This window comes from Cibotium barometz, chromosome 39 (assembly GCF_041138505.1).
Source record: "Cibotium barometz isolate CiBa-2024 chromosome 39, ASM4113850v1, whole genome shotgun sequence".
Classification (NCBI taxonomy): Eukaryota; Viridiplantae; Streptophyta; class Polypodiopsida; order Cyatheales; family Cibotiaceae; genus Cibotium; species Cibotium barometz.
In genome coordinates this window covers 294,936-301,198 of record NC_141084.1, presented here as the reverse complement: position 1 = coordinate 301,198, position 6,263 = coordinate 294,936, and positions in this window count along the sequence as shown.

The window sequence follows — 6,263 nt, the reverse complement described above, 5'->3', positions numbered from 1 at the left end:
AGTTATGTTGGAAGTTCCAACTCCTCCAAGGTCTCTCCCTCCCGTAATAGCAACTGCACAATGCTTGCAGGAGTATTCAAGGTGATTGTTTACATGGATTCATCAATTGAATACAATGAGTCACATACCCAAGTTCCACCAAGGATGACATCATACTCAAGGGAATCTAGGGTAACATGGAATCTCAATTCCACATCTCCATCGATTGTTTGAGTAGCATAACTAAAGCAACCTGGAACTTCAATATTTTGTCCGTTGGCACCTCTTGCAATACCATTTTCTTTAGGGATGATTTTAAGTTGTCCCAATAACATCCAAGTGTCTATAGTCATGATGTTATGAATAGCTCAAGGGCTAATGAATGCTCATCTGTACTTAACATCATTGCTCGTAGGGAAATCTAACCATACCATGATAGAATCTTCAAGTGGAACCATGGATGTTTTAGTTTTTGTTTCAGCTTCATATCTCGTGTTGGTTTCATATTCCCATTCACTTTCATCCTCTTTTTGGCTCTCAGTTTTTTGAAGAGTTCCCAATGTGTACAATGGCACACTCGGTCCTTTGACAACTTTAAGTGAGGTCTATTTGGAAACTTATGAATCCTTACAGTCCTGCTCTATGTAGCTCTTGATGTCTTGGTATAATGCATGGTTTCCGTTTAAAGACGCTATGCTTTAATTTTGAGAGAGTGCTTTAATTTTGTAAGGGATTCATCGAATTCCTCACATGCTTTTTAAACCGCATCATTCGTGCAATCTGTCTTCTCTAATGACTCATCTGTAGAGAGTATGTACTCCTCTTGAAAGGGAAAGAGATACTCCTCCGATTTTTGTATTTTGGTAGATTTTACATTAAGAGGTTCAATCACAGTCGGTGATCCTGTATGACACTCAACAATGCTAAGGATGCTCTTTTGAGCTTTCTTTTCGTATAGTGCATATGTCATGTGATGATAATTTTCAAGTTGGGGGGGGGGGTTGGGTGGACTCTAGTTTCTTAATTGGCCTGTGAGGTGCAATGAGTGATGTATCAGAACTTGTTTGATTCTCACTTAGTGATGATGTCTCATTCATTCCATCGACTTTACATCACATCCACATCATATCTTATTCATGCACATCCCATCTCATTCATCCACATCCACCCAATCATTCACATGCACGACTATCCACATATATCCATACATTCACATCTATCACTTCACATCCACATATATTCACATCACATTATTTCACATACACATCCACATCCATTTACTTCCCATCTCACCCTTTCACATATCCTCTCATTTTGTTCTCATCTCATCATACACATCCACATCCATTTACTTCACATCTCATTCTTATTCATTTTCATCACATCCACATCCTATCACATCCCATTCACATCTTATCACATCCTATTTACTTCACAGCTCATCCTTATTCATTTTCAGCACATCTACATCCCATTCACATCTTATCACATCCTATTGCATCCCATTCACATCTTATCACATCCTATCGCATCCCATTTACATCCTATCACATCCTATCGCATCCCATTTACATCTTATCACATCCTATTGCATCCCATTTACATCTTATCACATCCATTCACATCCTATCATATCCCATTTACATTTTATCACATCCATTCACATCCTATCGCATCCCATTTCTATCTTATCACATCTATTTACATCCTATCACATCCCAGTTACATCTTATCACATCCATTCACATTCTATCGCATTTAGTAGCTTTTCCTACTTTGATAATAGGACTTTTCCTAAATTTCTGCCAATTGTTTGTCTTAGATGAAGGTTCTTTTTCTCGAGACGACTATTTCTATATTCTTTCTCAATTTCTCAAATGAATTATATTCAATATTCCTCTTTTGAATAAAAGAACTCATGGGATCTACAAAAATCAATTCTATCTATATTTTCACTTTTGATACATATTCATAAATTGAATTATACTAAAAATTTCTCTTTTTTCCATTTAATTTCTTGGATCTCAATTATCATGGGAATTCCTCTTTTTACATTTAATTGCTTGAAATCTAAATGTCATGGAAATTCCTCTTTTATCATCAAATAAATTTATCTAAAATTTCTCTTTTCTTTAATAAAAATATTCAATATTCCAAATATACCAAGAACTCCTCTTTTCCATTTAAATGATTGAATTCTAAATATGATGAAAATTTCTCTTTCATCATTTAAATTTATACATGCATAAAATAATTTTAACTAAAATTTCTCTTAAAAATTAAATAAAAATATCCATTAATCCTAATATGACAAGAATTCCACTTTTTCCATTTAAATGATTGAATGCCAAATATGATGGAAATTTCTCTTTTATCATTTAAATTTATTCATGCATAAAATAATTTATCTAAAACTCTTCTTTAATTTTTAAATAAAATATCCATTATTTTAATATTCTAACTTTTCTCTTTCTCCATGGGAATACATGGATCTCCATTATCATGGGAATTCCTCTTTTATCATAAAAATGAAATTACTAAAATTCGTCTTTTTCTCTAATTAACTATATATACATAAACATTAAAAATTAGTTTTCCATGGATAACGAGAATTATTCATTTAACATATGATGACTAATCTTAGAATATGGTAGGAAGTTCTCTTTTCACATTATGGATAAAAAAGATTTATGTGTTAATTTTTAAAAATTTTGCCATAGCTCCGCTTCTAGTACTGATAATTTTCAATATTTCCTAAAAGAATAAGACTTAGTAATAGGATTATGATAGAGTAACTATAATTTGGACCAATATCCAATTTATGGACTTAATTCCTAAGTTTACCATAATTTTTGTAACATTAAAGCATAAAAAAGCCATCTCTTTGGCCTCTAGCTTAACTAGCATAGAGTTTGATTTTAGAATTAGGAACTGCTCTATGAGAAGCATCATTTGAATTGAGAATTGGTCATAGGAATGACCATTCTTTGGGGGAGAGAGAGATATACACAAAGAACATCCTAAATTAAGTATAATTGTAAACTTCATGTGATCAATAATTAAAATTCATTAGAGAGTTTTATTTGAATTGAAAAACCATTCAATTGAATACTTCTCAAGCTTGAGAGGGGTTAAGAAGTGAAAAACATTTAGAAGATTAAGAAAAAAATTGCAATGCTGAATTCCATAACATAATTCCTCGAATTCTGTAACCTTGATCCAAAGATCAATTCGAAGGGTCTGAAACTTAGTTTCAGATTTGGCGAGAGATTTGAGTGCAGTTTTTTAAACTGGTCACAACTTCTTTCCTCGAAACTGATGAAAGAGTTTGGTCTTGTTTGATTCAAGGTTTGAGTCTCATAAGGTTTTTCTTGAACTATATTTCTCAAAAAGGATTGATAATTCAGTTATTAATTTGCTAAATTTCATTCATTGAATATTCACTTAATTGATTTCTAAATTAATTACGAATTTCGATGAGGAATAATTTTCTCTTTATAATCCGTGTGAATATAAAAGGATAGAAATTTCTCTCTTAGAGTATTTACTTATTCATTTATCAAATATTCATAGAATTTAAACATAGAATTAAAGAGAATTCTAATTTTGATATAAAAATTCTTTATGCATCACTTCAATGGGAATAACACTTTTAGAATAAAAAGAATTTCTTTATGCATAGAAATAATTTTAATAGGAATAACACTTTTGTAATAAAAACTTCCTTTATGCATCTTTCTATGCATAAAAATCCAATTTAATGAAAATAACACTTTTATAATTAAAAAAATCTTCCATTATGCATCTTTCTATGCATAGAAATTAAATTCAATGAAAATAACACTTTTATAATAAAACAAATTTCCATTTTACATCTTTCTATCCATAGAAATTAAATTCAATAAAAATAGCACTTTTATAATTAAAAAAATTCCATTATGCATCTTTCTATGCATAGAAATTAAATTCAATGAAAATAACACTTTTATAATAAAAAATAATTTTCATTATGCATCTTTCTATGCATAAAAATTAAATTCAATGAAAATAACACTTTTATAATAAAAAATAATTTCCATTATGCATCTTTCTATGCATAGAAATTAAATTCAATGAAAATAACACTTTTATAATAAAAAAAATTATAGCATCTTTCTATGCATAGATTCAATAAAAATAACACTTTTATAATAAAACAAGTTTCCATTATGCATCTTTCTATGCATAGAAAGTAAATTAAAAATAACACTTTTACAATAAAAAAAATTCATTATGCATCTTTCTATGCATAGATATTAAATTCAATGAAAATAACACTTTTATAATAAAAAATTTTCATTATGCATCTTTCTATGCATAGAAATTAAATTCAATGAAAATAACACTTTTATTATAATAAAAATTTCCATTATGCATTTTTCTATGCATAGAAATTAAATTCAATGGAAATAACACTTTTATAATTAAAAAAATTTCATTATGCATCTTTCTATACATAGAAATTAAATTTAATAATTAATATCAGTGATATCCATGCATATTCATAGGTGAATATGTACATGAAGTAAATTAGAATATTTCTTTTAGAATGTACAATTTGTGGGAATTACTCTTTTGGAATAACATAAAAACAAACTTTCTTTTCCACAAAATTCTGGAAAATTTTGCCATAACCTCCTTTGTATGGCTGACCATTTCTCATTTTTATCATTCTAGTTTCAACTTAAATTAACCCAATCTAGTTGTATAGGACTATAATCTACTTAATTTTCAGAAATCAAGAGAGTAAACAATAAGAAAAGTTTAATTAATCTTTTTGTTAATCATTCTGGGGGAGATAAAGAAAGGCTAGAATGTAAAGAAGAGAAGGGTGTGGCCTTTTCATCAAGGCATAGCATTAGAATTTACTTCAATCAACTATAAAATAAGAAAATCAAGTAAACTATAGATTTAAAAATTAAACAAGTTAGAAAAATAAGCTTATATGGAGCTTGTAAGCTTTCCTTTGGCTTGAAGGATTGAGGGTTCTACTCTTGTTTGGAGCAAGAGTGGCCACCAAATTACTTTGGAGAGGATTAAGCCAAAAATAATTGAATTATCAAGAAAATTCAATGTAAATGGCTCTAGGTAGGAGTAGAGTAACAGTGCATAAACACCATTAAGCTTTTACAAAGGGGGGGTTCTATTTATAGGAAAAAGTAAGTCTCAAACCAAACAAACTGATTCTAGAATTTTTCAGATCAGTTTGGTCAATTTTTGACCATTTTTAGATCAGTTCAGCTCACTTTTTGAAACTAGACTTGAATTAGGAGAGAGGAGAGATGAAATATCTCATTTAATTGATTTAAAAGTGGGGCTAATGATGAGAAAAAAGGCACCTCCTTCATGAGGGGAAATCCCCACTCTGAGGTGTCAAAATTAAAATTTTTAAATGTTTTCCTTAGTCCTTAGTCCACTCTTCATCTTATGTGAGTATTTACTCATTTTTGGGAGGGTTTTCTTTTATTCTTCATTTATCTCCTCCCTACATTTGGATTAATCTTATTGGTGTATCAGAACCTTAATCCAAAATTTTCAAAAAATCAGGACTCTTAGGCTAAGGTCTTTTGAGCAGATTATAATTTATTTCTATTGCACCTTAGGAATTTCTTTTTAAACTTCTATTTCAAGGGAATTTTTTTTTAATAAGAAATGATATTTTTCCATCCAAAGATATCTAAAAACGGAATTATCTCTCTCTAGAATATTTTCTCTCTCTAGGCCAAAACAGGTGGAAACAAGATCTTTTATTACTCTGAAAAGGGGATTGTTTACAGGGGAAGAAATTGGACATCTAAGGTGTTGGGGAGGAATCTTACATCCTCTCCCACTTGAAAAACGTGAGATGTCCTCATCTCACAAACTGGGGGTAATCCCGTATCAGTTCGGCTTCTTTCTCCCAGGCGGCGTCTTCAAAAGGATAGAACTTCCATTTGATTAATAATTCTCTCAGAATTCTGTTCTTGAGAACCTTCTCTTGAACATCAAGGATTTCTTTAGGTTGGAGTTCCATCAGCCCTTGGGTTGAAGAAGTTAAGAGTTCATCATTAAGCACATGATTCGGGTTCGATACATACTTCTTAAGTAGGCTAACATGAAATACATTATGTACCTTGAGATGAGGAGGCATAAGAAGTTCATAGGCTAAGTCACCTACTTTCTTTGTAATCAGATATGGCCCACAGTATCTGGGGGATAACTTCTTGTACTTCCCAAGAGATAGAAAACTTCTTTTCTGGCGTACT